We start from the raw sequence: 24,680 nt of genomic DNA on the forward strand, positions 1-24,680 counted from the left end.
CCCTGGGAGGGGTAATACTTGAATGACAGCTAATTTGAGGGGAGAGTCTCTCAATGGGCAAAGTCACCACACAGTGGGAGAGAAAGAACCCCAAGGCCAAACCTTAGCTACTTAACCAATTGTTTTTATTGCTGTCTCCTTGATGGTGCTGCACAGGGGAGAAGATAAAAGGCAGATTTGTACACCAGCTCCCTCCTCCCAGCATGGTACAGACCTGCAGCCGTGGCAGCTGTTCACACACAGAAATATCTGGCTTAAGGCTAAGATCACTTCAGTTTCCCAACTGAACATTTTTCCAAGTGCAGCATCTTTTTTCTCTTAATTTTCCTCTGAAAAAGACAAAAGTAGCTCCACAATTGCCCTGTCTTCATATTTCAAACTGCACCCAAGTTTACCTGGGACAGGTATATGTGTGTACGTAAATGTACATCTCAGACCGCCCCCCCCCCATGAGGAGTCAAAGTTTCAGAGAGCCCCGTGAGGTTGTAACTCTCTCCCAGGGAATCAGCGGTGTTACTCCCTGTCCATGGGAGCATACGCACAGATCTTTTCTCCTCCTCATGGTCCGTTTTCTATTTGTGATTAGTAATTGGCTTCTCTTGGTACGTTATGATCTATTACAAAAGCCAAACACTAAGAGGGCGAGCTGAAATGACAAATTTTGGTTATAATTTATGTTGGCCTCTGACATATATATTTTTTTTAATGATTTGGTCTCTAAGCAACTGATCTCTTAGCAACAAGAAGCACCTTTATAAAAGATGGCACACAAAGAGTGATTGCCAGAAAAGCCACCCGGTTCTTTAAACAGCCGCGCATCATTAGCAAAACTCACCATCTTCAAGAGTCCAAAACTAGAAGTGACCAGCAGACCCAGGTAACCTTGATATTTGCACATTATCCTGAAAGAAAAAAACAACTCATGCAACTATTGAAGAGAACAAAATTCTTTGAAATATGTTCCTTTTTTGAGGTCTTGTTAGTTGGTCTTGGCTAACTTTTAATAGAATGTATTCTATTAAATAACTGTTTCTTGATCTTTAAAAACAACTTGGACTTGAATTTTGTGATCAGAAAACTGTTCACTTAAAATATTTTATTGGCATGAGGATGGAAGGGGGAAGCAATCTCTCCTTTTTCTGAGTTTATTTCTGACGGTTTTCATTTGAGGGGAAAAACTCCACGGTGTGGCAATAGAGAAGTGTGCAAGTATCACCCCGAATGGTATGCTCTGCTAGGGGGAAATATGTGAATTTTTTTCCTAGTGCATTTTTAAGCTGCTAAAATATTTAAGGAGTATCAAAATAATTTTACTTCTAAACTTCAGCTTTTTAATCCAGTTTCTATTCCAGTAGCAAGTGGTCTTTTTTTTTGCAAGTATGTATGGACCGGTTTTTCTCTTCTCTCTTTCATAGCACGAAAGCAAGCATTTTTCTATTTGTTTTCATTACCATAAGAAAAGATTCATTCCAAAGCTAAAAATAGAAATTCCAGGCATCTGTGCCTTGTTTCCTTTTTTTTTTTTTTTTTCCAGGTACCCAGGAGTAGCTTTAAATCTTTATAGAAATTTGGAGTTAGAGATGAGGAACAATTTTTTTCATCTGAACTCCATCAATTAAGACTGTGTAATTATAATCCCACTTGGGGGTTACATAAAAAGATGTGTTGTAAGAGTGAAATAAAATTTTTTCCAATTGAACCTGGAAAGATTATAGAGATACCACAGATCTAAGCAAAGAGACTTTAGAAAATTTCAGTTTCAATAAATTAGACAAGTTGGGATGATGATACTTTGGTTTTTTATAACAATTGTGTGTACCACTTATCTTTAAATTGAACCATGTGCTGACACCTTTTTGAAACCAGAAAATGGGATATTTAGTCTAAATACAGAGTTCAGTGGGTCAGGGCATTCAAAATCAGGACAGTCCCAGAAAATTTGGGACCTACAATTGCTCGGTTAAGAAAATGCTCCTTAATCAGCACAACGCGATCACGCTTGATTTTACAAGCTGCTTATGACTTGTGTTTCTGTTACTGCTACCAATTTCAGACAGAAAGAATTCCTTCTTGTGACAGCTTTGCTTGGAAGTTAGCAGCTTGGGTATTTTAAACTGAATTGCAGAAAGTTTTTTTTTTAAGCGATGTACTATGCAAGTACAGAGAAACATAGCTTTGTCCTTTAGAACTAAAGACTTACTGGACTTCTGGTCATTATTCCGAAAACTTGTTTGTGGATTTAAGGAACTTGGATAAATAACTATAAGATATAACTTGTGTGGACTGTGTTTGGATGTATTTCCATTTTACAGCGTACCACAGTCTCCTAAATATGAAGGGGAATTAAAATAAGCAAAAATATGATAACATTTATATTATAAGTGGTAGTTTTTTCAGTGGTTCTTTAAGATTTTTCAGATCCATTCACTATGTCTTTTGAGGGTTCCATCTTCTACATTTTGTCTATGCATAAGGAAACAAAGGGGCCCACAACACTGGAGAGCTTGTCATTTTGTAATGAGCTGTCTGACCAAGACAGACAATGACAAAATCTGAGCTATACAATGAGATACTTAGAACAGACTGGCTACTATAGACTAAGGCAATTTGTTCTGCTGTTTTGGGATTAGTTACTTCTGAAACACACACACAAATACACAAATGGTCTCAATATAAATCATAAACCAGGAAATCAAAATAAGCCTCTCCATTAGTGAGGGCTTCCCGGGAAAAAAGATAGTTTCATTAACAAAAAGCTTCTAATTATTTGGTGTCTAGGATTTTCAGCCAGACTTAATGGCCCTTTTCCTTCAACTTTTGGGCTGGGATTGGGCTGGTAGGGTGGGGAGGGCTGTGAGGGGAGGGTAACGGCTGGTAGACCCCCTGGCAAACTGTCTTGCTTGGTGGGAGGTCCGCACTGCAAACAAATCCATTTCCTCTGGACACCTTAATACCTGAATTGAAATGGTCAGTTAGAAATGATCAATTATGACATGATTGGCTTTTTAACAGAAAAAAATTTAAATGAGTCATACTTGAGATAATTTGGTCATTCTCTGGTGAGAAGGGAGCAAGAGAAAAACCTTCGGAGCAGCCCCTATAGGCTGGGTGCTTTACAATATGCAGTTCTGTTTAATCCTCACAACAACTGTGCAAAGGCATCAGCAGCTCCATTTGACATGTGTGTGAACCGGGCTCAGCAATTTGCCCCAGGAGGTTACTTGAACAGTGAATGTAAAGTTGCGATTTCCACTCAGGGCCAGTCTGACTCCCCAGCCCATGCACTCTCCTTGTGCCACAATGGCACAGGCTACCATTTTAAACTGAGCTTCAAATAGTCCCTCTAGTCTTAGTATAAATATAAAGCAAAAGTTTTTAGTAGGTGGGCTGGTGGTAACGCCTTAGGCATCTTTTCACAGCAGAGAATCCTTAACCCCTGGTTCTGGGGTGACTCAGATCCCCAATTTTCAATGGTTGTCACAGGCTATGAATTGGAGGGGGCACTTGGCTGGGCTGTGGCACTGGCAGCCATAGGACATATGGCCTCCTTGCTATGATGCACATCTCAAGTCAAATGGGGTAGGACTCTTTGAGGTACCCTTTCTGTGAGAACAGAGCCTGAGGCAGGGCTCCCTAGGGGGCAGCCCCTGATCACAACAGTTAGGGACTGCATGGGTAGAGGGGAAGCAGGTCAAGTGACATGCCACCAAGTTGCAGTGACTGGGAAGAGAACCCAGGTGGGCTTGGGTGGGGGTGGGTGAGATGATGCTACCGAAAGCAGAGCTTCCTCCGAGGGACACTGCTTCAAAGTTGCAGGACAGCAGTGCCCTGTGCAGTCTGGTTCTAAAGCCTCTGGTTCGTACGGTTGCCCCTTCTTCAAATATCCCTAACAAAGGGATGAATCTTAGTTAATTTAACAAAACTTCCCTGAAACAGTATTTGAGGAGGAGATCTATAGAGGAGGGAGGGCCAGGACAGCTGTGACTAACCCTGGAACAAAGCGCTTTACATGCCCTTGTCTCTTTTGATCCTTGTATCAATCAGCTTAGAGACCTGAAGAGTCCTGCCCAAGGCCTAACTCAAGTCTCTGACTGGAAATCCTGTGGTTCTTTCCCTGTAGTTGGGAAATAGGATAGTGTTAATATATACAAGCACATACATATTCTAAGGTGTGACATAGATCCAGAAAGGTTTGGGGTTGGAGATGATCTGCCTTGAACTTGGCATGATCATCAAATGAATACCAGTGGGGCAGCTCTTCACCTGCTACACTTGAGTTCATCCCTGGAGGAAGAACTAACATGCCAACAGATGTAACAGGCAACTTTCCACTTCTTTTTCCAGACTTTCTCTACTGGGGTATACCCACAGGTAATCCCTCCAACCAAAAAATCAGAGGGCCAGTGGGCAGCTTAGGAAATGTGAAAAAAAAATGCATGATAATAAGTTCTGCTTTTGCACAAAACATAATCATTATATTTGTGCAAAGATATCCAAATAATTCACATGCCTCTACTTCTCTCGAGTACTTGTCTTCAATCGCACTCATACTCTTTGAGTTCCTGCCTGGCGCATGGTGCTGTGATACATATGGTCAGCACATAGATGCCAAATACTGGCCTCGGACAGCACAGGCCATGTCCCTGTCTCTATACAGGGCGCAGAAAGTCTCCTCTCATCTGGCATCCCTGGTAGAAGAAGAGGGCCACTTCATTCTTAAAAAGTACATCCATTGAGACTTGGGAGCTGACTTAGAGTTTGCCTCTTTTAGACTTCTCAGTTTAGAGGTGAGGAAACTGAGTTGAAGTGATTTGCCCAAGGTCTATGCAGCTAGTCATAACAAGGGATAGAACTCAGTCTTCTTGACTCCCAGTCCAGTGCTCTTTCCTCTGTATTATAATTATTAATAAGAAGAGGATGAGAGTTCAAACTATTACCCCTATTTTACAGATAGAAAAACTGAGAGCCTAATTCAGTTTAGGAATGACTGCCACTCCAAAATTATGAAAATTCTTAAGTTTATGGAAGTGATTTGAAAGCTCCTCAGGAATTCTATTTTCCACTCTTCCTGATGGAAACACACGTGCAGAGTTCATTGCTACAGTGAACACGCTGAAGCGTTCAGAGGCTGTTCAACCTGCTGATCATACAATTTCTCTCCTGTATGAAAAGTAAGGGGATCGAAACTGGTCCTTGCCATGATTAAGCCTAGTATCCAAACAGATTATGCATTTATAGATTCTCCTAAAAAGGCAAACCAGCATATATCTGCATGTCAGATATGTCACAGCCATGCCCCACACCAAAACTTGATAACAAAGGGTACTGTTTTCCTCCTGTTGGACCCACACTTGAATTTGGTACTACTCCAGAAAAGGCTCTAACAGAAATACCCTGATATGCAATTATGGGAGCTCGACAATTGTGATGGCAATTCTAAAAATTTGACAGGAATGTGTGAACTCAACATGGACTGAACTCTCTGTGCCAAGTTCTGTGCTAGGACCTTTACATGGGTTTTCATATTTAATGTTGATGATCTATGATGCTAGCATTGTGAGAACTGTTTTCCATATTAGGAAGCTAAAACTTCTTCACTTAAGGAACTCGCCACCATAAAATGGTAGTTGATTATTCAATATATGTTTACTGCACTTAAATGATGTGCCTGGCACTGGACTAGATGCTGGTAATATAAAGTTAAATAAGACATGGTCCTCGTCTTGAAGAAGCTTATAGCCTGATGATATTCATTTCCAGTTGATGTGAGAACTTCTGCTTGTCAGAGCTAGATTAATGTAAATATAGTATTTGCTAAGTAAATTCTGAAAGACTTGCTCTAGAACATTCATTTTGAAGGTTGGAAAGGGTTAGAGAAGAAATCCTAGGATAGCAAAATATAGGACTAGGGTCTACAATGAGAGGGAAAAATTGAAGACAGAGAATTGGCATTCATGACATGTGGAATAAAATGGGCAAAAAGCATGGAGGTGAGAACGATCAGCTCACATAAGAGGGCCAGCAAACCTTGGGTTTCTTCTCTTGGCCGAAGGTGTTCCATGTTGAGGAATAATGTGAACAATAAACTTGGTGATACAAGACACTGGCAGAAAACCTTAGCAATCAGACAAAGCCATGTGAATTAAGTGATCAGAAAATGAGTCAATAAAAATATGCTGATTCAGGCTCCTGGTTTTTGAATATCACTAGACTGTAGACATCTGTGACAAATAATGCCAGAGAAAGAGTTTTGTCCATGTGTTATTGATCTTAACTTGGGCATACTACTAACTAGATCAGTCTTTTGAGATCCTTGAACTAATCAGAAGTGAACTGATGGTCCTCGCCTGGGCAACAGATGCAGAGGATAAAACCCAACTGGAGATGAGTTCAGAGCAAACAATGGGCTAGGCTTTGTGATTAGATGAAAGAAGGGAAGGAGGAAAGAAAACAAAGATAATGCTGGTAGCCCTAGAAATAACAGAAATTTAGGAATTAGCTACCTAGTAGGATTGGCTTTCAGTAAGGTTTAGATATTATAAATGTGCTTATTCAAGTGGGACACATTCCTTGAAAACATTAAATATGTCCCCCAAAGTATAAATCAAGATATTTGGGGTTTAAGAATTTGTGCTGTTTTTAGAGTAGAAGGTGGGAGTGGGGGGCAACCTGGAAAACATCATGTAGATGCTAAGCCATTAGAATTTCCAAGATATTTTAATGGTTTTATGTGAAGATGAAGAGTAGGGGTACTCTGGAACACCCAAGAAGCCTGGGACCACACCTTTTGGCAATTGACAGACCTGTTAAAAAGGGTCTTGCTCCTACAAGTGTTTGGAAGGGTGTCTCTAAGAATGAGTATGGAGAGGGACAAAACAGAAGACCTCAGTCTGCAGACTGGGTGACCCTGGGTGATTAATGAGAAAAGAGGTCACAATAAGGAATTAGGACAGAAAACAGATAAAAGGTGACCAGAGACTTTAGAAGAGAGCCCAAAGCAAATAGTTGCAAGATGTTCTCTGCAGCAGCAGAGAAGTAAAAATTTCTGACTGGCAAACAGTTCATCAGACTAATGAAAGAGAAGTCATTGGTATCCTCAAAAGACAGCATGGGTGGAACAGGAAGCTGGTGAACCAGGAGGGGTGGAACATCAGAGCCCAGTCCGGCCTCCTGACGTGCAAGCCCATGTTCTGGATGCATGCATAATTAGTCAATACAAAAACCTGGCCATCAGCGTCAATCTGTTTTAATATCTAGCTGTCTGGCTGAGTCAGACTGGGGAGGAAAGAACATGAACTTTGGGAGTCAGACAGAAGGATTTTAATCCTTCCTCAGCCAGAAATCAACCGTGAGAGAGTATCGAGATTTAACCTCTATTTCTTTATCTTTAAAATAGAACTGCTTTTACTTATCTTACAAGTTGTTTTTTTTTTTTCCTTTTTTAAAGACTGAGGTAAGAAAAAATGCCTATAAATTATGGTTAAAGGTACTCAGTACATACCAACTCCCCTAGGACAGTGGGTTGTGCGGCTGTGTTGCTTAGTGTCTTGCAGTTCTTAAGAGGATTCTCAGAAACTGTTTTTGAAGGTCAGGGGCAGGGGAAGTTCTGGAGAGACAAAGGCTGAAGCTTCAACTACACCATACTCTTACTAGAGCACTGCAATTCCATAAAATTTTTATTTAAAAATATGAGGAAAGCAGAGATAAAACGACAGAGACTAGTAATGAATTTAGCAAAGTTTCGGGCTACAAGGTTAATATACAAAATCCAATTGTATTATATTACATTAGTAGCAATCAATTGAAAAAAAATTAAAAACCTTTCCAATACAAAAAGCCATAAAATACTTGTAATAAGTAAATTAAAAAAAGTTTAACATTGCTACATCAAAAAGTGCAAAACACTGCTGAGAGAAATTGAAGATCTAATGGTGAGATATATCAGATTTGTGCTCTAAGGCTGTATCTTTAAGGCGGCAATTCTGCCTAAATTGTTCTGTAGAGTTAATGAACTGGCAATTAAAATTCCAGCAGGCTTTTTGTTTAGAGTTTCAAAGAACAAAGCTGATTTCAAGATGTATACAGAAATGCAAATAACCAAAGTACGGTCAGTTAGGGACCTCTGAGAAGCAGGCAGGGAGACTGGATTTAGATATGCAAGAGATTTCTAGAGGAAAATGGGGAGGAGAGAAGGTGGGAAAGGGAGCAGGAACAGACAAGAACACTGTCAGATCCCAATGCAGGTCTGGCACCCATGAAAGGAGACAAGGAGGGAAGAATTGTGTGCAAAGGGCTTCAGACCAGAGTGTAATTGAGAGTTTTAGTTAGGAAAGGGGTGTCCCCAGGCAAAGATTGCCTTTTGGAAGAGTCTTGCATTGGCCGGAATGGGTTATCAGAATACCCACACCCTACTCAGTCATTGGTTGGAGCTACCAAGAGAAAGATAGCCTTTCTGTGAACTTGCTGGTGAATCCATAGAGTTAGAGTCATCAACCACACTTCCAAAAGCAGGTTCTTTTGAAGGAGATCTGAGAAGTACACTTCCATGGCAAAGTTATTTATTGAGCTGCTCTGGGTCTTAGTTGCAGCATGCAGGATCTTTTAGTTGTGGCATGAGAACTCGGTCACAGCAGGTACTAAGGACTAAGGACTCTCAGTCTAATTCCTCAACCAAGGCTTGAACCCGGACACCCTGCATTGGGAGCACGGAGTCTTAGCCACTGGACCGCCAGGGAAACTTGGAGAATTTGTCTTCCAAGTTACCAACCTTATTGCTATATTTCAATACTTTCTATAAAGCTACAGTAATCAAAAGTTTGGTATTGGCAAAAAATAAACATACAGATCCCTAGAACAGAATAGAGAGTCCAGAGAGTCCTACACATATAATGCCAGTTTTAAACAAAGGTACCAGGGCAGTTCAATGGGGAAAGAAAACTTTTTTCAACAAATGGTGCTGGATCAACTGGATATGGTTAAGGAGGTAAGGGGTGAGAGAGGCATCAACCCTTAACGCACACCATACACAAAAATAACTCAAAATGAATCACAGACCTAAATGTAAAACCTAAAACTGCTAGACTTTTAAAAGAAAACAAGAGAAAAAAATCTATATAATCTTGAGGTGATGAAGTTTCCTTAGAATACATATAAAAAGCACAACACAGAAGAAAAATCAATAATTGGACATCAAAAGTTAAAAAACTTTAGATCTTCAATAGACAGTAGGAAAACAAAGCAGACCACAGACTAGGAGGAAAATATTTGGAACACATATATTAGACAAAAAACGTGATTTCAAAACATTTAAAAGAAAAAAGAAAACTCTTAAAATTCAATAAGACAAACCAATTTTATAAAACAGGGGAGGGAGTTCCCTAGTGGCCTAATGGTTAGGATTCCAGGCTTTCACTGCCAGGTCCAGGTTCAGTCCCTGGTCAGGGAACTGAGACCCTGCAAGCTGTATGGTGCTGCCAAAGCAAACAAAGCAAAAAAGGGGAAATATTTGACCAGATAGTTCACAAGAGAAGATATATGGCTGGCCCAGCCCTGCTGGCCTCTACAGCTGACTTGGGCTGGGTCTCCTCTTACCTGCTCAGTGAAGCAGGTTGGTGTGGGGGCCGGAGTTTAAAAAAAAAAAAAAAAAGAAGATAAATGAATGGCCAGTAAGCTGGCTAAAAATAGCTCAAGGTTATTAGTAATTCAGTTCAGTTCAGTCGGTCAGTCCTGTCCGACTCTTTGTGACCCCATGAATTGCAGCATGCCAGGCCTCCATGTCCATCACCAACTCCCGGAGTTCACTCAAACTCACATCCATCGAGTCAGTGATGCCATCCAGCCATCTCATCCTCTGTCATCCCCTTTTCCTCCTGCCCCCAATCCCTCCCAGCATCAGAGTCTTTTCCAATGAGTCAACTCTTCGCATGAGGTGGCCAAAGTATTGGAGTTTCAGCTTTAGCATCATTCCTTCTAAAGAACACCCAGGGCTGATTTCCTTTAGAATGGACTGGTTGGATCTCCTTGCAGTCCAAGGGACTCTCAAGAGTCTTCTCCAACACCACAGTTCAAAAGCATCAATTCTTCAGCACTCAGCTTTCTTCACAGTCCAACTGTCACATCCACACATGACCACTGGAAAAACCATAGCCTTGACCAGATGGACCTTTGTTGGCAAAGTAATGCCTCTGCTTTTCAATATGCTATCTAGGTTTAGGGAGAGGCTAATTAAGACCACAATCAGATACTTCTAGAATGGTTAAAATTAAAAGACTGACGCATATCAAGTGTTAGTGAGAATGTAGAACAACTGCAACTCTGATACTTACTTTGAAAGATAATTTGGCAGTTTTAAAAAAGTTAAAAATATAGCTACTACACAACGCAGCCACATTCTATTCTTGTATGCCTGTGTTCATTGTAGCCTTATTTGAAATAGCCAAAAAGCTGGGAAACAAATTGAAGGTTCATTAACAAGTGAATGGATAAACTGGTTTAACCATAAAATAGAATGCTACTCAGCAATATTGAGAAACAAATTGTTGAACTGAACAATGACATAAATGAGTCTCAAAACCAATATGCTAAGAGGAAGAAACCAGACAAAAGAGTACAGATTATATGATTACACTGAGATAAGATTCTCAAAAATGTAAACTGATCCATAGTGATAGGAAGCAGATTTGTAGTTAAGGATGAGGCAGAGGACGGGATGGCTTACAAGATGATGAAAATGTTATCTTGATTTCGGTGATGATCTCATTCATACATAGATACGTGTCAAAACTCATAAGATTGTATGCTTTAAATATTTGAGGTTTATTATATGTCAATTATGCCTCAGTAAAGTGGTTTTAAAAGGATGAAGGAAAGAGATAAGAGCTAGTGTAAACCATGCAATCCCATCAATACAATAAAAAGATTTGAACAGTGCCCTAGAAGAAACATAGGGAAGAGTGAGTCTAGTACTTTGCTTTCCTACTTGTCTATTTAGAATCTGCCTTTCCCTTAGGCTGGAGAGAGTGGAGAAAAAAGAGATGCCTAGTAACAACCGGCTGTGGCAGTTAAAGCTTCCTGGAGCACTCCAGCTTGCTAGGCTGAGGTCTGCACAAGGAGTGCCCTTCCCTTTTGACAGGGGAGCAGGCAGACTAGCTGCCTAGGTAAACACCACAGGGGTCGGAGGCATAGAGCCTGGAGCTCAGAAAGGGGTTGTATTTGCTGTTTAATGGTCTGCAGTCACCATATTGACTCAACAATTTTATCTTTGAGTCTTTGTTTTGTGAGCAAAGTCCCACGGGACAGTGAATGCACCAGGAACTTGGACCCTTGGCTCAAACAGGGTCATGCCTCCTGCAACTTCCCAAGTTTCGGATTTCCCACTCCTCTGTCCTGCCCAGTGAACATGGCTGGGCACAGATGGGAGAAGGACAGGATTGGTGCACAGCCAAGGGGACTGAGTCATCACAGGGTGCTTGCCCTAAGAGTATCCCTGTGCCCAAGACAGCACAACAGCAAATGGCAAACTTTAAAAGGTGGAAAGCCCATGGAAGAAAGGAAAATGCCTTTCCCTCCCTGCTTTTTGACCAAGGGGCTCCGCCTTTTCACTTTGCACTGAGCTGTGCAAATTCTGTCTATGCTGTGGAGCTGCCTGCCTGAGATTGCTGTGCTCCTCCCCGACCTGCCTGCCCAGTCACTGCAGCTGTGGACTGCCACCATGATAGGAGATGGGCCAATTTTGCTCCTAAGAGCTTCCCACCACTTGCAGGGGAAAGGTGTGACTCAATGACAGTGGAGCATTGTCAAGAGAAGTCTGGAATGTAGGGCACATTCGCTCTACAGAACAGGAACTCTATCAGGATAGAAGCAAGGGAAAGTCTTGCTTTCCTGAGATCCCTCTGGATGCAGACTTCCATGCTTGTTGATTTCCTCTCCAGTGTGGAATAAGAGTGAAAGTCCCAATGTGGTATCTTGAAAAAAGTAACCATGACAACAGCCAAGTCCATAGAGAGAGTAGTAGAATGTATTGAGCTCACCTTCAATACCTAGTCCTTCCTTCCGGAATGACTGCTCCTACGCAATGATCCAGCTTCAACAAAAGAGCAGAAGGGAAGAGCAGGCCTGGAAAACCTTCGTGTGCCCAGGCCCATCAGAGATTAGCAGTATCTCGTTGATTTGTCAGTTCTGTGCCTCCAGCTGTCTTTACACAGTCCAGGTAGTCCAAATCAGCTTTAGAAAACTTATTCTGAAAGAATGAGAGCAGATAGGAGCTCTTTTTAGAAACATATCTGTTAAACACATGTGTTTAGAAGTAAAAATAAACTTGGAAAATTTCATTAAGTGAGTTGGGATATGATCAAACTTGTGGCCTAATCTTTGACTCCGTGGTTGGAGAATGAACTGGTAGGAGTGTTTTTCCTTTGGTCCCAGGGGAAGGGCTTCCCACCAGCCCTTTTCCAAGGCAGAATGAAGCAGTCTAGTCTTCAAGGGCTCTGGCTGGGAAGAGAGGAGGTCTGGGTTCTAAACTCTACCACTAATTTGGGACCTTGGGTGTGCGGTTTAGCCTCTTAGGCTGAGCCAGTGTTTGCCCTGCTCTGTCTGTGGATGTAAATCACTGTGACCTGTGAGAGCGTATCACATATTTGTCTTTGCTTTTCTTGGAGTATGGCATTTTTTGCAAGGTGAAAGATAAGTCTTTCCTCTGCCGAGTATGGGAAGACTTGGGGAGAGAACAGAGGGTTATTGCAGCTTTCCACTGAGGAAACCAGCTATTTTTCTCAGTGTTGGGGGAAGGTAGATTAGCTTTGTCTCTGACATTATATTATAACTAGACTTATCAAGACTGGTCATGTATGCCAGCCTGTAGCCTAGCACTTAGCTCACTGGGCATCAGAGATCTGAGGCTCTAGAGCCAAAAAGTTCAGGCAGGCATTGGGTCAGAGAATAACAGATAATTATCAAAGGAAGTAGGGGAATGCCAGCCCCATTGAAAGAGACAACAGCCTGTTGGCCACAGGGACTGTGGGTCCAGTGTGGGCCGATCTGAGTTTTCCTCAAGAGAGGCCTGAAATCTGGGCTTTTAAAACTTCAGGTGTCCAAACCTTTAAATAACCGCAGTGAAAACAAATGTAAAGCATAATGTAAGCCAAAGTGAGACAGGTTAGCGGGCTGGGAGGGTTAATAACAGAAACTCTGGTTAGTGGGGGAAATGCAAGAGCAGGCCAGTTGTGTCCCACTCCTGCGGACAGCCTAGGCGGAAGCAGGGCCTCGGGGGTGCTTGTGCAGGCAGCTCACCTCCTGTCTGTCAGCTCTCCTCTTCCGTCTCTCCCCCTTCCTCCAGCCTGAGGCTGCTTCACCTCTATGTGGGAGGAGGAGGTTTAGGCACTCCTATCACCCAACCTTTTCCCAAAGCCACCACTGTGGCCAGTCCTCCCTACCTCTATAGGGCCTGGATTTTGAGACTCAAAAGCCAGGAAAGTATTTTTTCCTTCTGCATTCTGCTTTTCTGAGGCAATGGAAAATGCTCAGCTGATTTAATGAGGAGAGGGTATAAAGGTAAACCTGGTAACACTAACTAACCTGACCCCAGCCCAGGGGTTATACTGGATGGAGGAACATCACACACAACAGGAGGCTCAAATGTGGGCTGTGTGCTTGGGAAGTTAGGGCTAGTCTGGTATAGCTGGTGGCTGCTGCTGCTAAGTCGCTTCAGTCGTGTCCGACTCTCTGCGACCCCATAGACGTCAGCCCACCAGGCTCCCCCATCCCTGGGATTCTCCAGGCAAGAATACTGGAGTGGGTTGCCATTTCCTTCTCCAATGCATGAAAGTGAAAAGTGAAAGTGAAGTTGCTCATTCGTGCCCGACTCTTCGCGACCCCATGGACTGCAGCCTACCAGGCTCCTCCGTCCATGGGATTTTCCAGGCAAGAGTACTGGAGTGGGGTGCCATTGCCTTCTCCGACAGCTAGTGGAGTGTAGGGCAAATAGCAGGGGAGAAGACTGGAAAGACAGATGATATAGGACTTAACATAAAAAGAAATCAATTGGCTTCGATGTCTGATTACTTATATGTTATTTTTGTAAGACTAGTGGTCCAATCCTACATCTGTTTTGTGTAATTTTTTCATCCATGCACTTTAAAGTGACATAAAGGGCTTCAGAAAGCATAATCTGGAAACCATGCTCATCATAATTTGCCATCTACAAAGTATCCAAAGCTGACACAGCTGAACTCATTTGAGGGTAGTAAGTAGCCCCAGACTTCACTGAGAGGCGCACCACGGCTGTCCCTAAGCTTTCTTGCGATTTCAGAAACTGCTACCACTTTCTGCATGCCCTCTCCCCGCTGCCCCCACCCAGTTCCCATTGCCTACTTTGCCAGACTACACCAAACTCTTCTTCTTCCCCCAGTGACCCTTTGAAATCCATCTCTGACCCCTGAGGACACTGTTTTCCTTTCTACCCTCTCAAGCAGAGGGTTTGTTTTCAATGGTACAATCTCCAGTTTCAGTGTCCAGAACCTGGGTGCTGCCTCTGGATCATCACTCTCTTTTTCTTTCTAAAATACTGTACCAGCCTTGAGGTTCACACTGTCCACCCCCTTACCCTGACTTCCCTCCTCACTGAAGCCTTTGGCCTCTTTCTCCGGGTCTTCTTCTCCACTTTACCCTAAGGCACTACATGTCCTTGCTGCTGCTGCTGCTAAGTCTCTTCAGTCGTGTCCGACTCTGTGCGACCCCATAGATGGAAGCCCACCAGGCTCCCCCGTCCCTGGGATTCTCCAGGCAAGAACACTGGAGTGGGTTGCCCTTTCCTTCTCCAATGCATGAAAGTGAAAAGTGAAAGTGAAGTTGCTCAGTCGTGTCCGACTCTTCGCGACCGCATGGACTGCAGCCCACCAGGCTCCTCCATCCATGGGATTTTCCAGGCAAGAGTACTGGAGTGGGGTGCCATCACCTTCTCCGACTACACGTCCTTAGTGCTGATCAAAGCAACAGCCTGGCCGCAGAGTTTGTTGATGACTGCACCTTCAGTGACCTTCTTCCTCCACCTCAGCACACTTTGAGAGGCATAAGTGAAACCTTGTCATCATCAGAAACTGCACCCGCTCTGACATCCCATCCTCATCATCTCATCACCTTCCAGCTCATTTACTCAAGTCCCCTCACTAAAATATTCTCCAGCCTCACCGAGATCTCTAAGCCAGTGCCATCACCACTTTCTCTATGTCTTTGAACTTCCTCCTATCTTGAGCTTCTTCTGAATCTGGCCTAGAAGCCATAGTTCTTCTTATAATAGCCTCAAAACATTACTGAGTCCATGGCGCCCCTTTTGCTTACCCTTGCCCGGCAAAGCCCCACAGATATATATATATATATACACACCTGTGCCTGAGTAGATCAGTATTACTGGAGAATATGGCACAAGTGGGTATATGGGCGTGATGCTAACTTCATGTTTGCCAACCTTGTTTGTATCCTCAACACTGCTCAGCCGTTTTACCATGCTTTGCTAGAAGCTCCTGCTACTTTCACAAATTTCATTTCCTCTTTAGGCTTCCAATCCCTTTATTGTCAAGACATGAAGAGAATGATGACCTCCATACTCCAGGGAGAATGACTCTTTCCCTCCGCTTTATCCCTACAGCACTTCATTCAAATGGTCAATATAATTGCCAGTCGTATATAACACAAGTGATTATGTAGTTAACTATGTCAAGGCATTGTGCCATCTCTGATGAAATAGCCACTTCAAACTAAAACAGCTGAAAAATAGTCATAAGGTGAAAGAAGTATATTTATTGTCTTTATTTTCTTGACCTAACAATTAATTAAAAGCATCTTTTCATTTTTTTAAACAAAGTTCTGGTAGGGCATGTTAACAATGCTTATTGCTCATTTATAAATAAGATTTATATATACTCCTTCCTTTGGTTTTGGAATTAACAATTTCTTAGTTCCAGAATAGCTTGAGGCACCACCTTGGAGGAGCCTCTAAATGACTCTTGTATCCTGAAAACCCATGGTAACCTCATTCCTACTCTGCTGGTTCCAATACCTTTCTGTAAGCTATTTATATGTGCATGCTGTAGCCTTTTAAAAGGGGCCAGACAGTTTTAGCCACACTGGATCAAATAATAACATGGTTTAATTCATACATGATGTGGATTGGATTATACAGATATATAATCCAATGTATACAGATGTACACAGATAATTCAGAATGTATCTGAATACAGGTCCTACGCTGTCACCAAGAGCATTTTACCATCTAATTCCAGCGGAATCCTAATAATACCACAAGACCAGGACTGTCTATCTGGGAGACAATTCCCAGTTCCCATCTCCTTCCTCTGTCTAGAGTAATCCATTTGCTGTTCCACCTTTGTAATTTGCATACTCCTTTCATGCGGAGTTTATCACATAAAACCTTGCTATTTTTATATGTATTTGTGTCTTTCTCTTTAGCTGTATCAGGAGCTTCTTAAAGGCAGAGATAATATTCTCTTTGTGTCCCTCCTACCTGCTCCCACACCTTCCACCCACCCGAACTGGAATCCTAACACCATGCTTTGCACTTAGTTGAAGTTCAGGGTTCCAGAAAAGTTAATGGATGAATGAATCATAAACATAATGTGGGTCATTTCCCCCATGCAATGCATCGCCTGTCTTTGCCCACTCTGAAAGCCCTCAGCCTCCTCTCTGCCCACTCCCCCAGCTTCCCATAGTTTCTCCCCATCTGTCTGGCATTCATCTCTACCTCTAAAGTGCTTTCCAATCTGCTGAAATGCTGGTACCTGCACCATAACTCCCTCTTTTAACTCCTTTTCAAAGCCATTCAGAAAGACTTAATTCTAAGGCTTAGCACTCTTCCATTTGAGAACTGTCCTACCACTCTGGGCTTCTCCAGCCCTGATAATACTGCCCACTCCCCATCCTCAACCTATGAAGCCTCCCTTAGCAAAGGAGCTGGTTGTCTTGGAACCAAAAGAAGCTATGTGCAGTGCCCAAGTCACCCACTAAAATCCCCCTGGAAACTGAAGAGCTGAATGTGTTTCTCCCTAGGTTCTTTCCTTATGCCATCTTTTCTTAAACATCGCCAAAATGCTGCAACTATCTCCAATTATTCCTAAGCTTAAGTGTTTGCCAGAAACTGATGCATATGTAAAGCATGCACTCTTACTGTTCATGCAAAAAAAAAAAAAAGAAATTTTTTTTTGCTTTAGTGATTACTTAACAAATGTTCCTGGCTATAGTGACCCTAAATTCTAACTCTGCCTACCATTACTCCATAGATGTTTTCACTAACCACTATCTCCTCTAACGATCACATCGCCCTCTCATTGGGTGGGGGGTAGGGGGTGCTGCATCATTAGTCCCATTTTACAGATGCACAATCTGGGGCTGGAAGAGAGATTTTGTGATTTTCCTAAATTGCCATGGTTTGTAAATGGCAGGGTGGTACTGAGACTTTCCTACTTTCTCAAGCTTTTGTCAAATTTGTCGTGAGCAGCATTTGCTGCAGCCAACTTTGGTTCCTTGGACATGCAGTCTTTCGTTTAAATGCTGGCTTCTTTGTTTGTTTTTTTGATTTTATATCTTCTAATTGGATAAACCAGATTTACATTTTAAAGGGAAAATCACCCTTATAGTCCTCTTAGTTTTTATAAATCTTTGTAACAATTTTAACAGGCCCCTATGTTAGAATTACAAACAGCCAAAAGATATACATGGAGCACCTCCTTGTTAGCCCTACTGCCAGGTACAGGGAGGCTGGTGCAGGGTGGGAAATGGCATGGGATAGGGTGGGGAAGAAGCGCAGGGAGCTGGAGGGCCTGGAATGCGGTCCACGTTCCCCTGAAGGAGTACCTTTTCCAAAGTTTATCCTTCCTAAGGTGGTTTTTTCCTAAATCACAGAAATGTGCTGCATAGGCTAATAGAGGTCTTGCTAGAAGGGGAAGGAGGCAAGAGGCAGGATAGTTTACAATCTAATCTCAGAGTCAAGCCACATGCCCCAAGTCACACGCACACAGAGGCCCCCGGACCTGGGTTGCATTGGGATAAAAGACATGCTAGAAATGTCACCAAAAATGTACACCAAAAGCTGGCTGCAGCCATAAAGGAAAATAAAGGGGAGGTGACTGTAGGGTGAGAAAATCTGGAAAGCTTTGTAGAGAAGAGACAGTGATTTGGAAAGCGCACAATCCTAGCTGAAGGAGGGCAACGCTGTCCCGTCCCCTGGCCTACCTAGTGCTTGCTTAAGGAGACTCCAGGCCTGTGGAAGTAAGTAGGATATGAAATGCTACTGTCCGCTACAAAGGAGAGGAGAGAGAAGAAAGCAGGGGCCACAGAGTGGGCAAGGGCATGCTTCTGAGCCACACTTCCTGGATCTGCGTTCTGTTTTGCCACTCAGCAGCTACGTGAACTTGGGCAAGCTACTGGTAGATTCTGGACTTCAGTACTGGTAGTGCCTACCTCCTAGAGCTGGTATACAGATTAAGTGAGAATATTACCCACAAAGTGCATAGAACAGTGTCTGGCACACAGTAAGTGCTCAATAAGTGTTAGTTATTATGATCACACATGCATACATGTGTATACATTTACCGATACGTACACATGCTGCTGCTGCTAAGTCACTTCAGTGTGATCCACAAGTAGTACTGGGATCCATAGATTGAGATTGATTCTAAAAGACACCAGGAAAGGTCAGAGAAAGAGGACTTGACCATCATGTGCTGCTGCTGTTTTTACATGAGCTAACACTTTGAGATGACAACTCAGAGGAAAGGACAGTAACGAAGATAGTGATGTTGGGACTGATCTTATGTCCTAGGCTCAGGCACTGGAGCAGAGGGTTCAAACATTCAAGCCCTGCTTGGATTCCCCACACCACAACCTGGAGGCAAAGCTGCCATTGGCTTTGTTGCTCTGTCAGAGGCAACAGTCATCTGAGTTGTGCCCTCCCCAGGGGTTTTTGTGGTCCAGGCCCTGGAGGTCATGGAGACCAGCCTCATTGCTAAGGGGAATTTCCAGGGCTGCTCTCATCACTCTGACAGAGTCACTGCCTGCTCTGCCTTGCTCCAGACTGAAGGGCACACAGAGGCCTGCCCCAAAGTGCAGGAAGTTGGGGCCATCACCTACCCTCTACACTTGGTGAAATCTGTACTCTTGGGCAAGTCACTTAATCTCTTCAAACTACATCTCTAAAATGGACGTAATAATAATAAATCATTACGGGACCAGTTGTGCGGTTTAGATACAACACGGTAAAGTTTTTTAGCATTCTATAAAAGGTAGCCATTATTGTCGTGAATAGCTTCAACCCCTGTTGTTTCGATGCTTCAGGTAGCACGTCTGAAAGCACACCTGAAATTCATAATTATGGTGACCAGAAAATGTACTGGCCAAACAGGGGAGTTTTTGAGTAAAGGGAGTGCTATTAGTGATGTCACTGGGACAATAGGCATAAAGTGGGACTGTTTTGGGTAAACCAACCAGTTCACGATTTTCTACCCATTAGGAAATGTGTTCTCCTCCTTGACATTTCTGTCTTTTGAAAGACATTTATTTTATTGTTTATATTGCTTAGCTCTCATTGATGGGGGAATGAATATGTGCTAGCCCTTCTACCCAGCACTCTAAGGAAATGAACTCTAACACCCTTCTGATCACTATAGGAGGTAGGTGTGACCTCTACTGCACAGCTATGGAACCTGAGGCTCAGGGAGGTTACATAACTTGCCCAACCAAGGTTACAGGCCCACTAAACGGTATCTTGGGGAGTTAAGACATCGGCCAAAGCCTATGACTTCTACTGGATCAGAATGTTTAGAGGTGATTTGAGGATGATCTGGGGGGGCCTTGACTCCCACATCTCACCTGCTGGACCTAAAGGGTGAGTTGAGGTGCATATCTTCCTCCCATGTGTGCACCACAAATCATCAGCTCTGAAGAACCATTGCCTGCAATCTGATTTTCATAGAAATGGGAGCTTCATAAATACAGCTATTAAACCTGCTCCTGGTTTGTTTGTATATGGAATTTTGTGTAGTTTTCATAAGACCTGAAGAGTAATAGCTAAGCTGGCAGTAGGTTATATCTCTATTTTTTCCATTTTGATATTCCCTGCATGGGGTGGGGGTGGGCAGCAATATCTCTAGACCTGATGCTCCTCATAGATGAGTTATACAGAACCCCTTGTTTTGGGAGTACCCACTTTGAACTCTGCCCTGGTGATACAGATGCACTGCCTTATCTAATAAGTAGCTATTGTGGAAAACATTAACCTTTGAAAGCTTAGTTCCATGGGAGCAAAGCTATGGCTCCCATAAAACTGGGGAATGATACTCAGAACTCAGCTGAACTTTGGGGACAACTTTATCATTTCTGGGGCCCTAATTTTCAGGAGGATAGCTCCCATGGTGTAAGCTAATGACTGCTTCCTATAGCGGCAGCATGAGTATGAAAAGTGCTCTTTGGCAAACACATTTTCACCCATTGTCACAGAGCCTGTCGTGTCCAGGGTGCTCATCCAGAAGTAATATCCTGTCATAGCAAGCGCAAGTTTTCCTCCATACCCTTTGGACCTGGTTTCTCAGGACCACTGATAAGAGCTTGCATGTAGAACTTGGCATCACTAGCAGGCAAGTCACAACTTTTGTCTCAACTGAACTTCGGCCCCAGGGACAGCCTTCATCCAGGGGGTTAAGGGCTTCCAAACTTTCAACAGTGGCATTGATGCCAGTCCTGAGGAGTGGGAAGATCAAAATTCCTCCCTCCCTACCCACTTGCAAGCAAGCAGACTGAAAAATCTATTCTCAAATATTCTGTTGAGTAAAGATTCCTTTGTGTTATTTTAACTGGGTTTTTATGGAGACAGGGACTCATTTTTGTGGCCCATGTCATGAGTGACTTTAATGAGAAATGGCGGAAGTCAGTTCAGGGGAGCCCACATGCACCTGGGTCTAGGCCCCCACCTTCACTCCCCTGACAGATCAAGAAACCATGCAAGAAATTACAGCCTTACTCTTCCAGAGACCTTCAGCACAAATAACACCTGCTCCTGATTACCAGAATTATGCCTGCATAATTTGGAAAGAGGGAGATTCCCTGCTTTTGGCACAAGTACTGTCTTCTTAACCATCAGGGGTGTCGTGCACACAGTTCTATCTCCCTGAAATAGGTCACCGCTTGGTGGTTTTTTTCTTTTGGTAAATACCTGCTATCTTTAAGACTCAGCTTAAGCGGGGCACCTGACCTCATCTGGAGGACTTGGAAGATCTGGAAGTTACATAGGGCCCAACATGCTCCCTGAGACAAACTTCATCTCATTTTTATACTTACTAGTTCAGGGCCTGCCTTCATTCTTGGGTCGCGAGCTCTAGCTCAACCTGGACCTGTCAGCCATGTTCCTCACATGGCCATCACCTGGCAGAAGCAGAGAAGGCTCTCACTGAAGGAGTGGAATATTTGGGAGAATGTGTCTGGTGCAGTGGTGGTAGCATATCAGAACCTTGTAGGGACCCCTGGAATGCTTAGCTGAAGCTGGAGACGCTTTCTGTCTCCCTTTCAGGGATCACTGGATGGTTAGTTTCTGCTTTGCTCCTAAAGTCCTAGAGAGTTAGAAGGAGGCTCCAGAAAAATCATGCCTTCCATTTGATTATATCACTTTATGGTTATATAGATATTTCACCTATGCTATCTCAAGGCAAGGAAGGTTCTCTTATTTCCATCTTACTGGCAAGGACACTGAAGTCTCAGAGTGGTATAGTAACTTGTCCCCAGTCACACACAGTATGGGGCGGAACTGGAAAGTGAATTATTTCCTGCTGTGACACAGCTGCATTAACGATACAGCGTCATTAAAAACTGTAACAATGCTGATTATGTCTTACTTCCAAGTTCCAGCTGGTCACAGATCATTTGGAGCCTTTTTCAAACTGTCTCTATCACTTACCAAGGATTCAATCATTGCCTTTTTGCACATTTACCCTGCCTTGAGGAAATTTTTATTATTGGAATTCTTATGCCTGACCAAAATCTCCCATGTTCTGTGTTTCATCCATTCTTTGATAAGCCATTTTTACGTGTTTGCATTTCTGCTCTTTCCTTCAGCCAGGACACTAACCTCCATGTCTAGCCTATGTTTATTTTTCTGGGTCTCCAAGTGTATCTTTTTTTGCTTTTCATCCCCTGATACTTCCTATGTTACCCTTTCTAACTCTGGACCCTTCCTTAGGTGAGGTCTAGAGTACCTACGACATCAACGATGCTGCTTCAGTGTCACAGGGTCTGGCCTCAGAGCCACATGACTGCTAAGTTAACTACTACATCAGTCAATTCATGCCCAAACAGGTGATTCTCCTGAGAGCCTAACTGCTCAGTCTAATACCACAAACATCACTGGAGCACCTTCGTTGGAACTGCTTTCAGAAATCAGTGGCACCTTATTTTTAATATCCTCAGTAAGCTTCTGGTTCAAGATGATGGATGAAGCACATGCTACAGCCTTTCCTTGTCACCCCCAGTCTCTGAAAGTGATAGAAAATATAGTTTTTACCTTCATAACTGAATTATAAGACAAGAAGTGTAGCCCTCCTTGGGCCAGAAATTCTGGTACTGTAAAAAATGTTGGGATCAACCCAATGAAGGAAACAAATCAAAATACATATGGGAGAGAAGAGTATCCCTCCATAAGCAGGACAAAACCCAGTAGGGCTCCACACTGAAGGCCATGGATAAAGGAAGCTGGAGAGAACCAGGGGCAACCAGCAGATTGAAGAGCTGGCCTCTTCTCTCCTCCTACCAAGTGGCAGCTGAAGTGGAGCTCTGCCCAAAGAAGCTATGGATAGGGAGGAGTGGGGCTGGCGACACAGAATATACCCAAGCCCTGCAGCCTCGGCGCTAAGGTATTCTGACTAGTAGCATGCCTTCCTCACTCTTCCTGAAAAGAGAGTACAATCTGCAGCAGAATATCTGGCTTCTTCTAGTCCTTCCCCAAAAGGTGGGGGAACAGAAGCAGCCCAGCTGACAAAGAAATTCAGCCACAAAAACGAGCATATAGTTAAGACTCATCAAATATTTGATGACTGCCAATACTGTGGAAGGGAGTTTATTTCACGAACTATAAACAGAAGAGTTTATAATCGACGAAACAGGGCTCTAGAATATGTTGCATCAACGGCCTCAAAGACACCAGCAGAGATTGCATCCATCAAAGGATGAACAGATAATGGACATTAGTACTTTGGCTTTTGAGATATAAATCTGAATGAATGGACTGAAAAGCCAAATACATAACAGTTGAAGTGATGGCTGGGAAATTCAGTCAAGGAAGTACCTTAGAATGTGGCACAAAGAGATAAAAGAGATGAGAAATATAAAAGAGCAGGTAAGAAACAAGAAGGATGAATCTGTCAGACCCAGTATTTGTCTAACTGGCGATCTAGGAAATATTCAAAGAAATATGAGCTAAAGATATTCCAGAATTGAAGAGGACCTCCTAAATACTCAGCACTATAAATAAGTCACAGATATCTCAGTGGGGCCAGTTTTTTATCCACTGTAGACAGACTTGATTTGGGAAGCAGCAGAAAGCCATTTTAAGCCCAATGTAGTGGAAGAGAGCATCAAACTCTGTTCTTATTGACAATGAGATATAAGCTAAATTAGATGGAAATTTAAGACATTTTTGCAAGACTCATAAATTAGTTCTGAAGATGCTTGCTGCCTCGACTGTTAGCACCCACACATAGTTTAGCTAGTAGGATTTCCTGTTTTCTTAAAACTTCCTCTAGTTTCCTTGTATAGGAGTATACATATGCTAGCTTCCTAGCATAAGAGTATGTACACAAATTAGAAGCCAAGGAGTCAAGTAAGAGAGCAATGCCTCTCCTGCATCCTCCCTCAGCATCCTCACCCCTACTTCTGGTTCCACCAGTGGAAATTATTAATGCTTCCCAATGTGACTCCAGCTCCTTTGGTCTCATCATCCCAACTACACTGCTCGGTCCTACCTCCAAGCATTGCCAAAGCCCTCTTTTCTGCTCACCATCAAAATCCTAGCCACGTTCCAAGGCTCGGCACAAGTCCCACCTTTCACATAAAGGCTTCTTGGGCCGCCTTCTGTGCTAGTATCTCTTCATGCTTGTGACGACATCATGCTTATTCGTATTTCCTCCTCCTAGCCTGCAGGCTCCCTCAGAGTGGAAAGAGTGCCACACGTGAACTGTTCCACCAAACTGCTTCAGGTGCCTGTTAACATGAGAATACCCTCAGGAGAGACAATAAGCTGGAGGATTAGCCCCTGGAGACTAATTGTTTTGGTGAGATGATTTCCTCTGACTGGTCAGGGAGAAGGAAGCGAGTGGATAGGAAATGAAGACAGAGAGCACAGCCAAGGAAATGTGGTGGGGAGTGGCTCTAGAGTTGTATTCATGCCACATCAGCGTCCCACGACCACCAATTACTCCATGGCACCAGGGTCACCGCTGCTGACACAGGGACCACCCAGGGAGCGTAGAGATCATCTCATTCCCAGGCCCCTCAGAGTATCCAGGAAGGTGCGGTTATCTGCCTGCAAGGGCACATTTCTTCAGTGATCACCCCCAAGGGCACAACTCCAGTCTAGAGACTCTGCTCTTACAAACTGTTCCCATACTATCCCTTATTACCCATACTCTCGT

At 43.2% G+C, this 24,680-nt stretch overlaps 1 long non-coding RNA gene across 1 annotated transcript; it reads right to left on the bottom strand.

Moving 5' to 3' along the window:
- Positions 1-196: 196 nt before the first annotated feature.
- Positions 197-24,136, bottom strand: LOC129620597 (uncharacterized). The gene is made up of 4 exons (XR_008698589.1): positions 24,047-24,136; positions 12,030-12,238; positions 836-902; positions 197-329 (listed from the first exon to the last, which is right to left on the bottom strand). It is a non-coding gene; the product is annotated as an uncharacterized LOC129620597 (long non-coding RNA).
- Positions 24,137-24,680: the final 544 nt, after the last annotated feature.

Source organism: Bubalus kerabau, chromosome 10 (genome assembly GCF_029407905.1).
Source record: "Bubalus kerabau isolate K-KA32 ecotype Philippines breed swamp buffalo chromosome 10, PCC_UOA_SB_1v2, whole genome shotgun sequence".
Lineage (NCBI taxonomy): Eukaryota > Metazoa > Chordata > Mammalia > Artiodactyla > Bovidae > Bubalus > Bubalus kerabau.